The 21,736-nt window shown below is 34.2% G+C and overlaps 1 protein-coding gene across 10 annotated transcripts in view; it reads left to right on the top strand.

The window, feature by feature from the left end:
- Positions 1–21,736, top strand: part of LOC103103181 (uncharacterized) — a 275,130-nt gene that overhangs the window by 13,620 nt on the left and 239,774 nt on the right. For 2 of the 10 annotated variants that reach the window (XM_056825023.1, XM_007486574.3), the window contains exon 1: positions 12,575–12,687. The exons of 7 other annotated variants lie outside the window; for them this stretch is intronic. The gene's annotated coding sequence lies outside the window, so the exon portion shown is untranslated. Of the gene's footprint in view, positions 1–12,574; positions 12,688–21,736 lie in introns of those variants that run through there. One more of the 10 variants, XM_056825022.1, reaches the window with a different exon arrangement.

Below are 21,736 nucleotides of genomic sequence, written 5' to 3' on the forward strand. Positions count from 1 at the left end.
TATTTCCACTAGCTTTTTAGTTGATTCTCTAGGATTCTTTAACTAGAGCATCATGTCATCTGCAAAGAGTGATAGTTTGATCTCCTCATTGCTAATTTTAATACCCTCAATTTCTTTTTCTCTAATTGCTACTACTAGTGTTTCTAGTACAATGTTGAATAATAAAGGTGATAATGGCATCCTTGTTTTACTCTTGATTTTATTGGGAATGCATCTAGTTTATCCCCATTGCAGATGATGTTGGCTGATGGTTTTGGATAGATACTGTTTATTATTTTTAGGAAAGACCCTTCTATTCCTATACTTTCTAGTGTTTTTAATAGGAATGAGTGTTGTATTTTGTCAAAAGGTTTTTCTGCATCTATTGTGATAATCATGTGATTTTTGTTGGTTTGCTTGTTGATATGGTCAATTATGTGGATGGTTTTCCTGATATTGAACCATCCTTGCATTCCTGGTATAAATCCCACCTGATCATAGTGAATAACCCTCGTGATGACTTGCTGGAGTCTTTTTTGCTAGTATCCTTTTTAAGATTTTTGCATCTGTGTTCATTAAGGAGATTGGTCTATAGTTTTCTTTCTCCATTTTTGGCCTGCCTGGCTTTGGGATCAGTACCATATTTGTGTCATAAAATGAATTTGGTAGAACTCCCTCTTTGTTTATTATGTCAAATAGTTTGTATAGTATTGGGATTAGCTGTTACTTGAATATTTGATAGAATTCACTTGTGAATCCATCAGGCCCTGGGGATTTTTTCTTGGGGAGTTCCTTGATGTCCTGTTCAATTTCTTTTTCTGATATGAGACTATTTAAGAATTCTATTTCTTCTTCTGTTAATCTAGGCAATTTATATTTTTGTAAATATTCATCCATACCACCTAGATTGACATATTTATTGCCATATAAATATGGCAATATTGGGCAAAAGAATTTTTAATGATTGCCTTAATTTCCTCTTCATTGGAGCTGAGTTCTCACTTTCCATCCCTGATACTGTTAATTTGGTTTTCCTCTTTCTTCTTTTTTATTAGATGGACCAATACTTTGTCTATTTTGTTTGTTTTTTGAAAATACCAGCCTCTTGTCTTATTTATTAGTTCAATACTTCTATCACTTTTGATTTTATTAATTTCTCCCCTTATTTTTAGGATCTGTAATTTGGTTTTCTTCTGGGGGTTTTTAATTTGTTCGCTTTCAAGTTTTTTGATTTACATGTCCAATTCATTGACCTCTGCCCTCCCTAATTTGTTAATCTATGAACTCAAGGATATAAATTTTCCCCTGAGTACTGCTTTGGCTGCATCCCATAGAGTTTGAAAGGATGTCTCATCATTGTAATTTTCTTCAATGAAATTATTAATTGTTTCTATGATATGTTCTCTAACTAGCCAATTTTGGATAATCATATTATTTAATTTCCAATTAATTTTTGATTTGGTTCTCCATGTACCCTTACTGATCATTATTTTTATTGTCTTATGATCTGAAAAGGTTGCATTTATTATTTCTGCTTTTCTGCATTTGTATGCCATGTTTTTATGACCTAGTATATGGTCAATCTTTGTGAATGTACCATGTGCTGCTTAGAAAAAGGTGTATTCCTTTTAGTCCCTATTTATTTTTCTCCATATATCTATTAACTCTAATTTTTCTAGGATTTCATTCACCTCTTTTATCTCTTATTTATTTTTTGATTTGATTTATCCAAATTTGATGGTGGTAGGTTCAGGTCTCCCACTGGTATCTATTTCCTCCTTCAGTTCTTCTAGTTTCTCCATTAGAAATTTGGGTGCTATACCATTTGGTGCATATGTGTTGATTAGTGATATTTCCTCATTATCTATACTCCCTTTTATCAGGATGTATACCTTCCGTATCCCTTTTAATCAGGTCTATTTTTACTTTGGCTTTGTCAGATTTCATGATTGTGACTCCTGCCTTCTTTCTGTCAGTTGAGGCCTAATAGGTCTTACTCTACCCTTTAATTATGACCTCGTGGGTATCTACTCACCTCATGTGTGTTTCTTGTAGACAACATATGGTAGGATTCTGGATTCTAATCTACTCTCCTATTCATCTATGTTTTATGGGAGAGTTCATCCCAATTACGTTTCCCTAGCATTTTGATATCCTCTCCTAGTTCTGACCTTTCTTCTTTTTCTATTTCCTTTTAGATCAGTGGTTTACTTTTAGTCAGTCCCCCTAATACCCTCCCTTGATATGCTTCCCTTTCTGGTCCCTCCCTTTTTGTTCCCTTCTTGTTTTTTTTTTAGGGTCTATTAATCCCCCCCCTTCCCTCCCTTTTATTGAACTGTCTCCTCCATACGCCCCTTAATTTTCCCTTCTTCCTTACCCTGTAGGATATGATAGACTTCAAGATTCCAATGGATCTAGATGCTCTTCCCTCTCAGAATTGATTTCACTGAGAGTAATGTTCTAGCATTACTTATTAGCACTCTCTTCTTCTCCTACTTATAAGAGTATTCTTCCCCTCGCCTTCCCATGTGTATCTTTGTGTGACAAAGATTATTCTATTTATTTTATTTCTTCAAGTATCTCTTGGTACCATCATCGATTCCCCCACCCTTTTTTTTTGCATACCTTTTTATAGCCTTTAATGTCCCAATCTTTTTCTATCAATGATTCTTATATTTATTATATTTATGAAAACATTTTTTGAGAATTACAAATAACATTTTCCCCATATATTAATATATATATATTTATATATAATTTGATCTAATTGTAACCCTTAAAGAAGAGAGTTTGAATAAAAAAAAAGACATTTTTCTCCATCTCCCTCTTTTTCATATTTACCTTTTCATGTTTCTCTTGATCTTTGTTTTTGTATATCAAACTTTCCACTTTGTTCTGGTCTTTTCCTTACAAATACTTGGAAATCTTCTATTTTGTTGAATGACCATACTTTCCCCTGGAAGTATATAGTCAGTTTTGATGGATAGCTGATTCTTGTTTGAAGACCCAGCTCTCTTGCTTTTCTGAATATTATGTTCCATGCTTTAAGGTCGTTCAGAGTGGAAATTGCTAGGTCCTGTGTGACCCTGATTGGTGTTCCTTTATATCTAAATTGTATTTTTCTGGCTTCTTGTAAGATTTTTTCTTTTGCTTGGAAGCTTTGGAATTTGGCAATTACATTTCTGGGAGTTGTTTTTTGGGGGTTTAGTGTAGGGGGTATTCTATGAACTCTTTCATTGTCTATTTTGCCCCCTTGTTCAAGAACTTCAGGGCTGTTTTCTTGGATGATCTCTTGTAGTATGGTGTCAAGTTTCTGTTTATTTCTGGCTTTTCAGGTAGACCGATGATTCTCAAATTGTTTCTCCTTCCTCTGTTTTCCTGATCTGTCACCTTGTCAGTGAGATATTTTATGTTTTCTTCTATTTTGTCAGTCTTTTGACTTTGCTTTATTAATTCTTGGCTGTTTTGCAAAATCATTGGTTTCCAGTTACTCAATTCTGGTCCTTAAGGCCTGGTTTTCTAGAATCTTTTGGTTTTCTGTTTTAACCTTTTGGTATTCAGCTATTATTTCTTCATTTTTTTTGAACCATTTCCCACTTCTCTAACGAGAAGGCTTCCATCTTTTTGATAAGCTCCAATTGAAATTCTTCCAGGGCTTGTGGACAATTTCCATTTTTTTTAGGTTTTGCCTTTGTTTGAATTTTGTCCAGTATTTTCTCTGTAGCCTGAGTTTTTCCTCCATAAAAATTCTCGAGGGTGACTCCCTTTTTTTGTTTTTGTTTTTTTGAAAGATTTTGAGGTTCCTGTGCACAATTAGCCATTTTCCTGGATGTTTTTCCTTCTCTCTTTAGTCAGAAATCAGAGTGAGCTGGGTAGGTTCTCTGTGTATGGAGTTAAGGAGCAAGGATTTTTCCTGAGGCAAGCTCTCAAATCTCCACAGTCTTTTGCAGCTCTTCTCTGTGTTACCTTCCAAGGGGAGCTCAAGGTCTGGGCTCTCCTGCCTGCCTGGGTTTCTGTTCTAGTTGCTTTGAGGGGTAAGTCCCCGATGGTCCCAGGCAGCTCCCAAGGACCCAGAAGTGCCCCTTACTCACTCCAGAGGTGCTCCTTGCTCACTCCCTTGTTCTGGTGGGCTCACTGGCTCCGAGCACCCAAGGTCAGTGCTCCCTCACGAGGTGGAGTTTCTTGCCTAGCTGCTTTCGGGGGTAAGTCCCCGGCAGGCCCAGTCAGCTCCCGAGGACCTAGAGGTACCCCCTGCTCACTCCAGAGATGCCTTTTGCTCGCTCATTTTGGCATGTGCTGGCTCTGGCTCTGGCTCCATATGTGTGGTGGGGGAGGGTTGATGGGTTTGCATTTGGGTGGAAGCTTTTTCACCCTCTTATAGATTGGAAAAGCCCCAATCCCATGTACCTTCAATGCTGTGCCCTATTGTACCATTCCTCCATTTTTCTGAAAATGATTTTTAAGATCTTTTGAGGTAGTCTTTGTCGGTGTGTGCTGGGGAGAGGAAGTGACCTGTGTTTAGACTGCTGCCATGCTTATCTGGAAGTCCCTATGATATGTATTTCTATATATCATGCATATCTTATTGTCCTGGCTTAATAGTATCTTTTAGGGCTTGTTGTTCCCTGGCTATAGCCTTTGAAAATCCAGGGTCATCTCTAGAGCAGGAAGAAGCACTGGAGTGCTTGAATTTGAGTATCTTTATTACTTCTAGGATTTATCATTAATGCGAACCTTAAATGAATGTTTTATTTACAATGACATTTAATTTTTATTTTTTTAAGATTGTAGGAAGGTGCCTGCTATAACACTCATGGACAATGTAGAGCTCTGCCTAGTGAGTGAATATTGTTGGTTAAATCATTATTAAGTCAATTAATAACTAATGCCAAACACAGTCATAGAAGAAATTAAATATCTAGTCAGAAATGAAACAATAAATATTTTGAGAGTCAGATCTAAGTAGGGGTAGTGTACCTAAGAAATAGATTCCAAAATTTGGAATCCACTTCCTAGAACTTCAAAATCTTGAAATTTTTGGGGAAGGTTTTTGTTGGGTGCTTTGAGCATGTGTGTGTGTGTGTGTGTGTGTGTGTGTGTGTGTGTGTGTGTGTGTGTGTGTGTGTGTTCAGAAATTTTTGATAAAATGCAATGAAGTTGGATTGGGAATGTGTGCTTAGAGCAAAATCCCTGATTGAGACTCTGACCTCTTCTGTAAATACTGGTACATTGAGGAATCAGGGAGTGGAGAAGCACAGTAGTGATAACTGAAATAGAAATCTACTAGGTAAGATTTAAAGATCTCTTGATTTAGTATCTCAGGCCTAGGTGCTAGCCATATACATGATATAAAATTGGTATGTAGAAAATAACTGATATTATAACATACAGAGAGACATTATATGGAGTCCTAATACTTGGGGTAAATTCATTTGGGAGAGAAATTCATACTTTTCAGTCTTAGTAACATGGCTTTCTTTCAGGAGAATTTGGTTCCAACTGTCTCTAGACACTGAAACTCAAAACCTCCATGAAGAGGTGCAGAAGATTACTGTAGTGTTGGTGGGGGCGAAGTAGAATTTTTTGAGGTTTTGATATATCATGGTATGTGGCAGGAAACTGTTTTACTCAAGAAAGTATGCCCTTAGATTTTAGTGCCCTGAAACAAAGTTGCTCTGTCCTAATCATGGCTCTGGATTTGGGATAAACATCTCTTATATAATTTGACTTTAAAGACATCATAAAATCAAATTATTATTTTCACTTTCATTTTTTTCTTTGTGGACAATTATTTAAAGTATAGGTAAATGGAAGTTCTTTTTAATCTAAAAATATTCATCTAGTTGAGTCATTTTAGAAAATACATTGTAGTGTGATGTATTTCCTACAATTCTCAGAGTTCAGCATTTTGTAAATGATGCATTCTGTCTTTGACATAAAACTTTTATTGACCAATCAATAATGTAAAGGAATATTTAGCAACAAGCTTGCTGTTATATGTGCACTTAAATATCTTAGCACTTTATTTGCAAAACATCACTGGCCCAGATCCTTATCCTGTCAGCTTTTCTGTTAGTTATAATTAGCCAATTTAATGTTTACTGTGCTTTATAAAATCTGTATCAGATGGCTTACCATCTCAGTGAGATGGAAGGGTAGGAAGGATGGAAGGTAGGGAGAGAACTAAAGACAAAAAAAAATACTTGTTAAAATTATTTTTATATGTAGTTGGAAGAAAATATTAAAATGTTCATTGTGCTTTTTGCAAAAAAAAACTCAGAATAATTTATAAATTTATTTTATTTTCAAATATCTAAACTCAATATGTTTAAAATGGAGTACATATTTTCTTCCAAATCCTCTCATTCCAAACTCAACTTCACAATTTCTATAGTCTGATATACTTTTCCAGCCAATTCTGTATTACTCCCCTTCATGTAAGTCTTCTGTCTAGTCTAGAGGCAGGTGGCAGCAGGAAAATTTGGGTTACTAGTTTGACTCTGTGCAAGTCACTTGATTTTTGTTCCCTCATTTCCTCAACTGTAATATGGAGATAATAATATTTCCTACCTCTGAGAGTTGTGAGTATTGTATTTGTGTTTCTGTCATATGCTGTATAAATAAACACTCTTCCTTCCCTTTCCTTTCTCCCAGTCAGACTGACCCACTTGATATTCACCATGACATTCCATTCTTCATCTTCCTGCTTTTGCACAGGCGGTCAAATCTCATATCTTAAAGGCACCCTCCAGTCACCTCTATGTTATAGAATTCCCAACTTCCTTTAAAACATAATTCAAGAGCCACCTCCTGTAGGTCTTTCCTGATTCACTGTCATTTGTTAGCTTTTTTGAAATTACTTTGTTTTTATCTATTTTTGTACATATTGTTTCCCCTTAATATAATGTAAGTTCCTTGGGAGACAGGGGTTAATTTTTGTCTTTGTTTCCCCATGTTCTAGTACAGAGTTTTGCACATAAAATGTGCATATATAATTTGCACATAAAATGTGTATATATAAAAATATATACATATATATATATATATTCACTAAAATGAAGAAAAATATCTTTCAAGTAGACCATTAAAAAACAAAACAAAACGTGTATTGGATCCAAGGCAGAAGAGCAGTAAGGGCTAGGCAATAGGGATTAAGTGACTTGCCCAGGGTCACATAGCTAGGAAGTGTTTGATGTCAGATATGAACCTAGGACCTCCCATCTCTAGGCCTGGCTCTCAATCCATTGAGCCACCCAGCTGTTCCTCAAGTAGATCAATCTTGTCTAGAAAGGAGATTGCATGAAAGAGAATAATTATAAGTCACTGGAAAAATATACCAGAACTCTGTTGTAGAGTAGGCTGAAGATTTTGTAACGCATCATAAAGACAAGAGGAATACATAGAAATTTTTTGTATAGCAATTTTATAGTTAATATCAGTGTTCTGTCACTATCAATCTGTAAGCCACGTGGAAGATGTGGAAGAGGGGAGAAGCTAGACTAATAAGATTACTAGTTAAGTAGAAGATAAGGGAAGTGATAAAGGCTTGAATTAGGATGGAGGCTCAGGATGAGTCAACAGTACAACATGGGAGTAAGAACAGGAATGGTTTTAGATGCTTGAAATAGACAAAGACAGGGACATTTTCTGTTGTCAACTACCCTGCTCATATATGGAATATTTTGTTCAGGTCTTTGAACTTAATAGGCAGAAAATGGACAAAGTGAAGGATGACTAGGGTGATGTAAAGTTTGGGGACAATCCAGATGTCTAGTGATAGGGAGAGATGAGAGGGAATGTGTTTGCCCTCTTAGGGTTTTTTAAGAACTCTCTTGTAGACAGTTTGGCCCCAGAAGGCAAGTATTCAAAGAAGAGATTAGGAGTGACAGAAAGGTATGTTTCTGCTTGATGTAAAGAGAAACTTCTTAACAATTAGGATGATTTACAAGTGGAATGGGCTGGCTAAATATTTGTAATATTTGAAGTCTTTAGGTAGAACTGGATGACCACTTTTAAGCAGTGTTTCTGACATAATGCAATTTTCTATTTGAACTTCTTTTTTAAAGAACCTTATCAAGGGCGAAGTGGCTTAGAGATTTGAGAGCCAGGCCTAGAAATAGGAGGTCCTAGATTCAGATTTGGCCTCAGACACTTCCTAGCCATGTGACTCTGGGCAAGTCACTTAATCCCTATTATGGAGCCTTTATAACTCTTCTACCTAGGAACCAACACATAGTTTCAATTCTAAGACAGAAGGAAAGGATAAAAAAAAAAGAACCTTATTAATTTAACATTAATTGCTGTGGTTTTTTTTAAACATTGAACTAATTTTTAGAAGAGTCAAGAACTGGTTTAATTTTGAACTTGCTGAATTTGAAGTAAACAGAAGGACATTTAGGTGGATTTGTCCAAAAGAGTTTTACAGACGTGGCATGAGAATCCAGAAGAGAGATTAGGACTAGTAATAGGATCAGATGGGAGTGGATAAAGTCAGTGAGGAAGAGAAAATAGAAGAGAAGAGGGCTTATAATAAATTTTTGTGGAGAACATTCACACATAAATGCGTCTGATATGGATGCCAGTAAGAGGCTGAGAAAGGGCAATTTGATAGGTAGGAAGAGAGGGAGTGATGATCAGGGTCAAAAGCTTCAGAAATGTTGAGGAAAATTAAAACTAAGGAAAAACTTAGATTTTAGCAGTAAAACAGGCAATAACAGCTCATTCATAATCTTTGAGAAAATGATTTCAGTCAAGTGTGGATCTTTTCTTTGACTTGACAAACACATGGAACAAAACCCCAGACATTTCAAAGCCTTGCTGACTTCTTTTACTACAGCTTTTCAACTTATTGGGAAACACTGATTAAGGTTCATTCTTAGCATTCTTAAATCTGAGGGCATCTTTTGATTAATTATTTAGGTCTACATTATCTTTTTTAAGGAAAGAGGAAGTCACTTTGACTAATCTTGTAGAGCAGATTTGAGTTTTGGTTTCCAGAATTGCTGATGTTTTTCCATCCTGCATGTAAATGCTTCATTAAATCTACTGTACCAGTAGATATAAGATTCCAGGAAGGGTGGGTGGGAGGGAGGGAGAGAGAGAGAGAGAGAAGGAGAGAATTTGGAAAAGCTAAGTGTTGCTTACTTGTAATTGAGAAAAAAATATCAAAGAAAGAAAGAAATCTGATATAACTTTATACATTTTGACTTTGGACAAGGAATGTTAATTTAATTTAATTTAATTTTGTTTTTCTACAAATGTATTTGAAATAGCTGGATTACCTTAAATTATTTATTTTTTATTTAAAAAATTTTAAGTATTTTTCCATGGTTACATTTTTCCATGGTTATATAATTAATGGTCTTTCCCTCCCATATTCCCCTCCCCCTTCTAGAGCTGATAAGCAATTCCACTGGGTTATACATGTATTATCATTCAATACCTATTTCCATATTATTTATTTTTGTAATAATCTTTTAAAAACCAAAACCCCACATGCAATACCCATATAAACAAGTGAAAAATCTAATGTTTTCCTTCTGCATTTCTACTCCCACAGTTCTTTTTCTTGATGTGGATAGCATTCTTTTTCATAAGTTCCTTAGGCTTGTCCCGGATCATTGCATTGCTATCAGTAGCAAAGTCAATTACATATGATTGTCCCACCATGTTTCAGTCTCTGTGTACAATTTTCTCCTGGTTCTGCTATTTTACTCTGCATCAGGTTGTAGAGTTCTTTCCTGCTCCTATGGAAATCAAGCAATTTATTGTTTCTTATTGCACAGTAATATTCCATTACCATCATATATCACAATTTGTTCAGCCATTCTCCAATTGAGACCCACCCCCCTCATTTTCCATTTTTTTTGTCACAACAAAAAGCCCCAACTATTAATACTTTTGTACAAACATTTTCCATTATTATCTCTTTGGGGTACAAACCTAGTAGTGGAAAAAAGGCTATGTATTCTTTTAAAGCCCTTTGGGCATATACCTTCCAGAATGGTTGGATTAATTCACAACTTCTCCAGCAGTGTATTAGTGTCCCAATTTTGCCACACCCCCTCCAACATTTATTATTTTCCTTTACTTTCATATTGGTCAATCTGCTAGGTGTGAGGTGGTACCTCAGAGTTGTTTTGATTTGCATTTTTCTAATTAGGGATTTAGAATACTTTTTCATGTGATTATTGATAGTTTTGATTTCTTCATCTGAAAACTGCCTATTCATATCCTTTGATCACTTGTCATTTGGGGAATGGCTTGATTTGTTGTACATTTAACTTGGTTTCTTATATATTTGGGAAATAAGACTTTTGTCAGAGAATTTTGTTATACATTTTTTTCCAGTTTGTTGTGTCCCCTCTAATTTTGTTTGCATTGGTTTGTTTGTTGTAAATTTTAATATTATATAATCAAAATTATTCATCTTACATTTTGTAATGTTCTTTATCTCTTGCTTGGTCATTAATTCCTTCCTTTCCCATAGATCTGACAAGTATACTATTCTATGTTCTCCTAATTTATTTGTGATTTCCCTCTTCATATTTAGGTCTCTTACCCATATTGAATTTATCTTGGTATAGGATGTAAGATATTGATCTAAAACTAATTTTCCCATAATGTTTTCTAATTTTCACAGCAGTTATGTCAAATAGTGAGTTATTGTTCTAGTTTACTGAGGTAATTTACCCCTAGTCTATTCCACTGATCCACCCTTCTTCTATCTCTTGGCCAGTGCCATATTGTTTTGATAATCACTGCTTTGTAGTACAGTTTAAGATCTGGTACTCCTAGGTCCCCATCCTTCACATTTTTTTCTTTAGTTCCTTTGATATTCTTGATCTTTTGTTCTTCCAGATGAACTTTGTTATAATTTTTTCTAATTCTATAAAAAATGTTTTTTTGGTAGTTTGATAGTTATGGCACTGAATAAGTAAATTAATTTGGGTAGGATTGTCATGTTTATTATATTAGCTCATCCTACCCATGAGCAATTAATGTTTTTCCAATTGTTTAGATCTAGTTTTATTTGTGTGAAAAGTGTTTTGTAGTTGTATTCATATAATTCCTGGGTTTGTCTTGGCAGATAGATTCCCAAATATTTTATTTTGTCATGAGTGATTTTAAATTGAGTTTCTCTTACTAACTCTTGCTGCTGAGTTGTATCAGAAATATATAGAAATGCTGATGATTGATGTGGGTTTATTTTGTATTCTGCTACTTTGCTAAAATTATTAATTATTTCTACTAGTATTTTAGTTGATTTTCTAGGATTCTCTAGGTAAACCATCATATCATCCGCAAAGAGTGATAGTTTAGCAGACTCATTGCATACTTTAATCCCTTCAATTTCTTTTTCTCCTCTAATTATTACCACTAGCATTTCTTATACAATATTAAATAATAATGTGATAATGGGCATCCTTGCTTCACTCCTGATCTTTTTGGGAAGGTGTACTTCACTCCTGATCTTATTGGGAAGGTGTTCTTCACTCCTGATCTTATTGGGAATGTGTCTAACTTATTCCCATTGCAGATGATAATTGCTGATGATGGTTTTAAATAAATATTGTTTATTATATTGAGGAAAGGCCCTCCTATTCCTACACTTTCTAGTGTTTTTAATAGGAATGGGTGTTGTATTTTGTGAAAAGCTTTTTTTGTATCTATTGAGATAATCATGTGATTTCTGTTAGTTTGGTTATTGATATGGTCAATTATGAGGATGGTTTCCCTAAACTTAAACCATCCTCGCATTCCTGGTATAAATCCCATGTGGTCATGGTGAATAATCCTTGTGGTGATTTGCTGTAGTCACTTTGCTTATATTTTATTTAAGATTTTTGCATCTGTGTTCATTAAGGAGATTGGTCTGTTGTTTTCTTTTTCTATTTTTGGTCTTCCTGGCTTGGGGATCAGTACCCTATTTGTGTCATAAAAAAAAAATTGGTAAGACTCCTTTGCTTATTTTGTCAAATAGTTTGAGTAGTACTGGAATTAGTTGTTCTTTGAATGTTTGATAGAATTCACTTGTGAACCCATCTAACTCTGGGGATTTTTTCTTAGGGAGTTCCTTGATGGCTTGCTGAATTTCTTTTTCTGAGATGGAATTATTTAAGTATTCTATTTCCTCATTTGTTAATCTAGGCATTTTATACTTTCACAGATATTCACCCATTTCACCTAGATTGTCATATTTATTGCCATATAATTGGGCAAAATAGTTTTTAATAATTGTCTTAATTTCTTCTTCCTTAGTGGTGAGATCACCCTTTTCATTTTTGATATTGTTAATTTGATTCTCTTCTTTCTTTTCTTTCTTTTTTCCCCTTTCTTTTCTTAATTAGATTTATCAGTACTTTATTTTATTTTTTTCCAAAATACCAACTCCTAGTCTTATTTATTAGTTCAATAGATCTTTTACTTTAAATTTTATTAATTTCTCCTTTAAATTTAAATTTCCAATTTAGTTTTTATCTGTGGATTTTAAATTTGCTCTTTTTCTGATTTTTTAAGTAGTAAGCCCAATTCATTGACTTCCTCCCTATTTATTTTGTTGATATATGTATTAGTGGGGGACTTTGAAGAAGGAACCACAATTGCTAGACACTTGGGGATTGAATATAAGGCAACACTTCCTTCCTTCCTCCTCTTCCCCCAAGTTGGCTATTAACAAATGGAGTAAGTTCTGACTGGACTAAAAGGGTAAGTGAAATTTCCCCTCAGCCTCCTTCTTGAAATGATGTTTTTTGAAGTTAACACATTGAGTCTGATTGAAGTCTCTATTGAAATCAAGATTGTCTTTATTTAGGTGTAAAGGATTGAAGGGTTATGAGGACAGAGGGAAAAAGGAAATCACTAGCTATTTCCTAAACAGGTCTTTGGGGTTTGAAACAGTGAGTCTTTCTTCAGGATAAGCAATGAGGTTCCCCTAAGGGACAAAAGTCTTTGTCCTAAAAGTGTCACCAGTTTACAGATGAGATTTCTGTGGCTCAGTCAAAAGGATTGAGAAATTGGGTATCTTCACAGAAGAGGTTTAGTTCCTTTCCCCCCTCAGCTCCAGGAGCAAAGAACCCCTGGTTTTCCAACTGCTGTCTTTTTGAGCTTGGTTGAAAAATTCCATACCATCCCCTGAAGTCAGCTGGGGTTCCATTTCCTCTTCTCCTGAGATAGGTTTGTCAAATTCACATTTTTCATTGCTTCTGGCTTTTCCCTCTTATACATATAGGCATTTAAAGATGTAATTTTTTCCCCTGAGTACTGCTTTAGCTTTATTGTATAGATTTTGATATGTTGTCTCCTCATTGTCATTCTCTTCAATAAAATAAGTAATTATTTCTGTGATTTGTTTTTTGACCCACTGGTTTTGAAGAACTAGATTATTCAGTTTCCAATTAATTTTAAATTTGCCTATGCACAATCCCTTACTAATTATCATTTTTATCACATTATGATCAGAAAAAGTTGCATTTGTTATTTCTGCTTTTTTGCATTTGCTTGCAATGTTTTTATGTCCTAGTACATGGTCAGTCTTTGTATTTGTACCAGGTGCTGCTGAAAAGAAGGTATATTCCTTTTTATTCCTGTTCAGTTTTATCTAGATATCTATTAACTCTAATTTTTCTAACATTTCACCCACTTCCCTTTCTTCTTTCTTTTTTATTTTTTGGTTCGATTTATCTAGTTATGATAGAAGAAGGTTGAGGTCCTCCACTAGTATGGGTTTACTACCTATTTTCTCCTTAAAATTCTCCTTTAGAAATCTGAATGCTGTACCATTGGGTGCATATATGTTGAGTACTGATATTTCTTCATTATTTATACTGCCTTTTATCAAGATTTAATTGCCTTCCTTATCTCTTTTAATCCAATCAATTTTTACTTTAGCTTTGTCTGAAATCATGATTACTACTCCCACTTTTTTATTTTAGATGATGCACAATAAATTTTTCTCTAGCCCCTTTCCTTTACTCTGTGTGTCACCCTGCCTCAAATGTGTTTCTTGTAAACAACATATAGTAGAATTCTGCATTTTAATCCACTCTTCTATCTGCTTCTATTTTATGGATGAGTTCATCCCATTCACATTCAGAGTTATGATTACTAACTGTGTATTGCCCTCCATCTTATTTTCCCCTTTTGATATTCCCTTTCAGTCCATTCCTCCTCCCAGTGTTTTGCTTTTTATCACACTGCCCCCTCCCCACTTCACCTTCCCTCCAATTACTCCCCTTATCCTCCTCTCTCCATAATGGTTTTTCAAGCCCCGTTTTGTTATATAATTTATCCCATTCTGTCTCTTCCTTCCCTTTTCTCTCATTGCAATCCTCTTTTTCACCCCTTGATTTTTTTACATATCATAACATATATCATACATATTATTTCATACTGTCACATTTACATATATGTCATTTCATTATACATCATATCATCATAATCAGCTTACTTCCCCACCCTTCTTCTAAATATATTTCTTCTTTCTGCTCTACTACTCAGAGTAATTTTTGAGAATTACAGATGCCCTTTTTCCATGTAGAGATACATGCAATTTAACCTTAATGAGGCCCTTAAATTTTCTCTTTTTATTTATTTACCATTTTAGACTTCTCTTGGGCTTCATGTTTGGACTTCAAATTTTTGTTTAGGTCTAGCTTATTCCTCAGTAATGCTTGGAAATCTTCTATTTTATTGAATATACATTTTCCCCCTGAAAGAATATACTCAGATTTGCTGGATAGGTGATGCTGGTAAATCTAAAAATACTACCAAGTAGATTAGGTTGATTTTGTTATTAATTAAAGTCAGTTATCTTTATAGTTTTCCTAGTTTTGAACCAGTCTTCATTCTTGGCTAACCTGGTCTAACCTGGTGTGTGATCTTAGCAACATATTGTAGTTTCCTTGCTAATATTTTATTTAAAATTTTTGCATCAATATTCATTAGGGAAATTAGTCTATAGTTTTATTTTTCTGTTATTATTCTCCATGGCTTAGATATCAGCCACAAATTGCATTATAAATATTTGGTAGAATCCCTTCTTTACCTATATTTCAAACAGTTTATGTAGTGTTAGAATTAATTGCTCTTTAAATATTTGGTAGAATTCACTTGTCAACCTACCTGATCCTTGCCTTTTTATTAGGAGCAAATTTTTTTTATTTGTTCAATTTATTTTACCAATATAGAGTTATTTAAGTATTCTATTTCTTTTTTAATTAATCTTGACAATTTATATTGTTTGTAAGTAGCCATCCACTTAATTAGACTGAAACATTTTGTTGGCATATAATTGGATAAATTATCACCTAATCAATGGCTTTTATTTCCTCTTCAGTGGTTACAAATTTGCCTTTAAAATTTTTGATAATGGTAATTTGTTTTTAAAAAATCAAATTAGGTAATGATTAATTAATTTTTTTTCTTTAAAAACATCTTGTAACTTAACATTTTTAATTTTTAATTTTTAATTTTAATGATTTCTTTTTTGATTCCAGGACTTCTCTTTTGCTATTTAATTGAACATTTTTTATTTGCTTGGTTTCTAGGATTTTTATGCATGCCTGTTTATTGATTTGCTTACTTTCTCTTTTATTGATGAAAGATTTTAGAAGTATAAAATTGCTGCTAATTACTGCATTCCCACAAATTTTTTTGTGTTATCTCATTGATATTATCTTTAATGAAATTGCTTCTTTAACTTGTTCTTTGATCTACCCATTCTTTAGGGTTCAGTTTCCAATTAATTTTTAATCTTTGCCTTCAAGGCTTTTTAAAATGCATGTAAATTTTATTGGATTATCATTGAAAATGATGCATTGCATATTTCTGCTTTTCTGGATTTGCTTTGATGTTTTTTATACTACTACATGGTCATTTTTTATGAATGGATCATAGACTTCTGAGGAAAAAGGTATATATGCTTTTTTCTCTTTCCATTAAATATTTTCCAGATGTCTATAATATCAAACTTTTCTAAATTTCTATTCAGATTCTTAACTTCTTTATTGTTTATTATTTTTTTATTTGATTTATCCAAGTCTTATAGGGGGAAATCAAAGTCTCCCAAATATTAATTTTTTCCATATCGTTCTTCTTTTGATTCATTTAACTTTTCCTTTAAGAATTTACATGCTGTGCTATTTGTTGCATGCATATTTAGTTTTGATGTTAATTCACTGATTGTGGTAGCTTTTAGCAAAATGTAATTTCTCAGATTATTTTTTAATCAATTATGTTTTGCTTTTGCTTTGTCTGAGACTGTGATCCCTATCTTCTGTGTGTGTGTGTGTGTGTGTGTGTGTGTGTGTGTGTGTGTGTGTTTTGCCTGAGCTGAAATGTAACAGTTTATCTGGTCTAGCTCCTCATATTAACTCTATGTGTATCTTTCTGTTTCATATGAGTTTCTTGTAAACTACATATTATTGGATTCTGTTTTCTAATCCAGTATGTTAAACTTTCATTTTATGGGTGACTCCAATCCATTCATAGTCACAGTTTTATTGCTCATTATGTATTTCCTTCCATCCTTTTTTCTTATATGTATTTTTCTCTTTTACCTCCAGCCCTCTCTTAATTTAAGTCTGTTTTGCTTTTGACTAATGCCTCTCTTAACTAATTCCTATCCTCTTTTGTATCTCACTTTTCCTTTAACTCCTTTCCTTCCTATTTCCTTGTTTGATAAGATGTATTTCTGCCAGTTCAAGTGCCTTCCCACCTTATATAAATTCACTTTTGCACACTCCATTTATGTGAAATAATTTCTTCCCAGTCTTTCTCTTCTTTCTTCTTCCAGTGCATTCTTCTTTCCTATTCAGTTACTGAGATCATCCAAACACAATAAAATCACAAACATATACCATTCTGATTCCATATAAATTGTTGTTCTCTGTGTGACTCTGGGCAAGTCACTGAACCTCTGTTTTTGCTTAGTTTTCCCAACTGGGAAATAGAGAAAAATAGCACCTACCTCACAGAGTTACTTGTAAGGATCAAATGAGATAATATTTGTAAAAAGTTCTTAGCACAGGGCCAGGTAGGGTAGCATAATGGATAGAACACCAGGCCTGGAGCTGGGAGGATCTGGATTCAAATGTGACCTCATATACTTCTTAGTTGTGTGATACTGGGCAAATCACTTAACCCTGATTGCCTAGCCCTTGCTGCTCTTCTGTTTTAGTATTGATACCAAAACAGAAGGTAAGGGTTTTAAATAAAAAGAGCTTAGCACAGTTCCTGACGTATAGTGCCTATATAAATGCTTGTTTCCTTCCCTTTTCCTCCCTCTTTTAAAATTGAGGTTATTAAAGTAAATGTAGGTGATGGAGAAACAAAATAAAACATTTTTTAAAGAGACCAAATTAATAGTTAGGAAAACATGTGCTTTATTGTCTAATTGATAAAATCTGGCCCCATATTTTATATAGAACAAATATAGATGAATATATAATTATTACAGTTATGAGATGGATTATATATTTTGGCCAATTTCATACCATTTATTAACCTGTGTAATTTAAAAGAGGGAAAAGAAAGTACTCTTTGTATAAAAATATTCATAGATGCTTTTGTTTTGATACCTAAAACCCAGAAATAGCTTCCATTTAATGTTTAGGGAATAGTTGAACAAATCATACTATTTCCATAACTGCATTAACATTGATTCTCCCACAAACTTATTGTATATCTGCCATAGGGCATGGTGGAATATTTTCTCATTTAATTGAAGAAGTATTTAAAGAAATCATATCTAAGGGAATGGAACATTTTTGATTTGTGTACAAGGTAAATAATATAAATATGAAAACAAAATTAAAAAGAAAAATCTATTAGTATAGCAGCATTGATTATATGATTGCATAGAAAGTGACATGATATTTATACATATGGAAAACCAATTAGAAGGTGGCATCAAAGTAAATAAGTTACTATTATTGATCATCAAATCCTATAAGATTGTGGTAATTGGTCCCTCTCTGCCTTTGCCATTGGAGATGACAAAACCATTAAAATGACTATGGCTGTTTCTGAAAGCAAACTCTCCTGTAACCATTGGGTACTTCCTCTTCCTCTTTCCTGGGTATGTTCTTCCACAAATCACTGTGTCTGGATAATCCGTCTATATCCTGCCTTTTCCAGATTCCATTTGGATCTCTTCCACTCCTTTCCTTTCCTTCTTCATATCTGTGGATGTCTCCAGAACACATCTTCTCTTGTGATTTAAAGTGGTACAAATAATGTGTCTCTATTATTTTGAATGGGCAGCTAGGTGGTACTGAGGAGAAAGCACCAGGCCTGGAGTCAGAAATATCTGAATTCAAATATAGCCTCAGACCCTTACTAGCATTGTGACCTTAGGCAAGTCACTTAACTCTGTTTGCCTCAGTTTCCTCATCTGTCAAATGGGTTAGAGGTGGACATGGCAAACTACCCTAGTATCTTTGCCAAGAAAATTTCAAACAGGGTTACAAAGAGTTAGAAATGACTAAAAAATTTCTACACAGTAACAAATTAATTTGCATTACTGACTCATCAAATTCTTTTATGAAGTCTTCTTCCAGTCCTAACAATGGATTACCTCAATATGTTTTATTAAGTTTATAGTGAATAATGAATTAAAAATAAAAAATATATAATTTATATATTAAATATAAGAATTTATGTAAAATAGAGAATTTATATATAATACTTTCTTAAATAGTATTGTAAATTGATTAAATAGTTGTATCTAAAATTTTACATTTCAAACCAGTGTCTTATAAGCCAGACATTCCTAGATCTTAACTCTAGTTGTTGGGCAACTAGGTGGCACAGTGAACATCAAGCCTGAAATAAGGAAGATTCATTTTCCTGAACTCAAATCTGTCCTCTGACACTATTTGTATGATACTGGGCAAGTTACTTTACCCTGTTTGCCTCTGTTTCCTCATCTGTAAAATGAGAAAGAAGCCTAAATTAAGTAACTTAAAATTTCTTAAATTAATGTTTTGTTCAAAGTCCTTCTTGTAATCAAGGTCAACTTTTAGGTTTCATTGAAAACTTTCTTGTTCTGTAAATCATTTTTCTGACCCATGCTTTGTTCATAATTATTGCATAAACTCAGCTTAATAAGTCAAGGAGCCAGAAATCAGTAATTTATTTTCCTCTATATGTAAGCACATTGGGCACAGAAAGAATGTTTTTCTCTTTTTCTTTTTCTTTTTTAATTTTTTTTAAAATATATTTTATTTGATCATTTCCAAGCATTATTCGTTAAAGACATAGATCATTTTCTTTTCCTTCCCCCCCACCCCCCATAGCCGACGCGTAAGTCCACTGGGCATTAGATGTTTTCTTGATTTGAACCCATTGCTTTGTTGATAGTATTTGCATTAGAGTGTTCATTTAGAGTCTATCCTCTGTCATGTCCCCTCAACCTCTGTATTCAGGCAGTTGCTTTTTCTCGGTGTTTCCACTCCCATAGTTTATCCTTTGCTTATGAATGGTGTTTTTTTCTCCTGGATCCCTGCAAGTTGTTCAGGGACATTACACCACTACTAATGGAGAAGTCCATTACGTTCGATTATACCACAGTGTATTAGTCTCTGTGTACAATGTTCTCCTGGTTCTGCTCCTCTCGCTCTGCATCACTTCTTGGAGGTTGTTCGAGTCTCCATGGAACTTCTCCACTTTATTATTCCTTTTAGCACAATAGTACTCCATCACCAACATATACCACAGTTTGTTCAGCCATTCCCCAATTGATGGGCATCCCCTCGTTTTCCAGTTTTGGGCCACCACAAAGAGCGCAGCTATGAATATTTTTGTACAAGTCTTTGTGTCCATTATCTCTTTGGGGTACAGACCCAGCAGTGCTATGGCTAGGTCAAAGGGTAGATATTCTTTTGTCGCCCTTTGGGCATAGTTCCAAATTGCCCTCCAGAATGGTTGGATCAATTCACAACTCCACCAGCAATGAATTAATGTCCCCACTTTGCCACATCCCCTCCAGCATTCATTACTTTCCATAGCTGTCATGTTAGCCAATCTGCTAGGTGTGAGGTGATACCTCAGAGTTGTTTTGATTTGCATCTCTCTGATTATAAGAGATGTAGAACACTTCTTCATGTGCTTGTTAATAGTTTTGATTTCTTTATCTGAGAACTGCCTATCCATTTCCCTTGCCCATTTATCAATTGGAGAATGGCTTGATTTTTTGTACAATTGATTTAGCTCATTATAAATATGAGTGATTAAACCTTTGTCAGAGGTTTCTATGAAGATTTTTTCCCAATTTGTTGTTTCCCTTCTGATTTTAGTTATATTGATTTTGTTTGTACAAAAGCTTTTTAGTTTGATGTAGTCAAAATTATTTATTTTACATTTTGTGATTCTTTCTATATCTTGCTTGGTTTTAAAGCCTTTCCCCTCCCAAAGGTCTGACATGTATACTATTCTGTGTTTACCCAATTTACTTATGGTTTCCTTCTTTATGTTTAAGTCACTCACCCATTTTGAATTTATCTTGGTGTAGGGTGTGAGGTGTTGATCTATTCCTAGTCTCTCCCACACTGTCTTCCAATTTTCCCAGCAGTTTTTATCGAATAGTGGATTTTTGTCCCAAAAGCTGGGATCTTTGGGTTTATCGTATACTGTCTTGCTGAGGTCGCTTTCCCCCAGTCTATTCCACTGATCTTCCTTTCTGTTTCTTAGCCAGTACCAAATTGTTTTGATGACTGCTGCTTTGTAATATAGTTTGAGGTCAGGGACTGCAAGGCCCCCATCATATGTGTTTTTTTTCATTATTTCCCTGGATATCCTTGATCTTTTGTTCTTCCAAATGAACTTTGTTATGTTTTTTTCTAAATCAGTGAAGAAGTATTTTGGTAGTTCAATGGGTATGGCACTAAATAGATAAATAAGTTTGGGTAGGATGGTCATTTTTATTATATTGGCTCGTCCTATCCATGAGCAGTTAATGTTTTTCCATTTGTTCAAGTCTAGTTTTAGTTGTGTGGCGAGTGTTTTGTAGTTGTGTTCATATAGTTCCTGTGTTTGTCTTGGGAGGTAGATTCCTAGGTATTTTATTTTGTCTAAGGTGATTTTGAATGGGATTTCTCTTTCTAGTTCTTGCTGCTGAGCTGTGTTGGAGATATATAGAAAAGCTGATGATTTATGTGGGTTTATTTTGTATCCTGAAACTTTGCTAAAGTTGTTGATTATTTCAATTAGCTTTTTGGTTGAATCTCTAGGATTCTTTAAGTAGACCATCATGTCATCCTCAAAGAGTGATAACTTGGTCTCCCCCTTGCCTATTTTGATGCCATCAATTCCTTTATCTTCTCTAATTGCTACTGCTAGTGTTTCTAGTACAATGTCAAATAGTAGAGGTGATAATGGGCATCCTTGTTTCACTCCTGATCTTATTGGGAATGCATCTAGTTTATCCCCATTGCAGATGATATTAGCTGTTGGTTTTAGATAGATATTGTTTATTATTTTTAGGAAAGACCCTTCTATTCCTATGCTTTCTAGTGTTTTTAATAGGAATGGGTGTTGTATTTTATCAAAGGCTTTTTCTGCATCTATTGAGATAATTATGTGGTTCTTGCTCGTTTGCTTGTTGATGTGGTCAATTATGTGGATGGTTTTCCTAATGTTGAACCAGCCCTGCATCCCTGGTATGAATCCTACTTGATCATGGTGAATGATCCTTCTGATCACTTGCTGGAGTCTTTTTGCTAGTATCCTATTTAAGATTTTTGCATCTATATTCATT

This window comes from Monodelphis domestica, chromosome 3, assembly GCF_027887165.1.
Source record: "Monodelphis domestica isolate mMonDom1 chromosome 3, mMonDom1.pri, whole genome shotgun sequence".
Classification (NCBI taxonomy): domain Eukaryota; kingdom Metazoa; phylum Chordata; class Mammalia; order Didelphimorphia; family Didelphidae; genus Monodelphis; species Monodelphis domestica.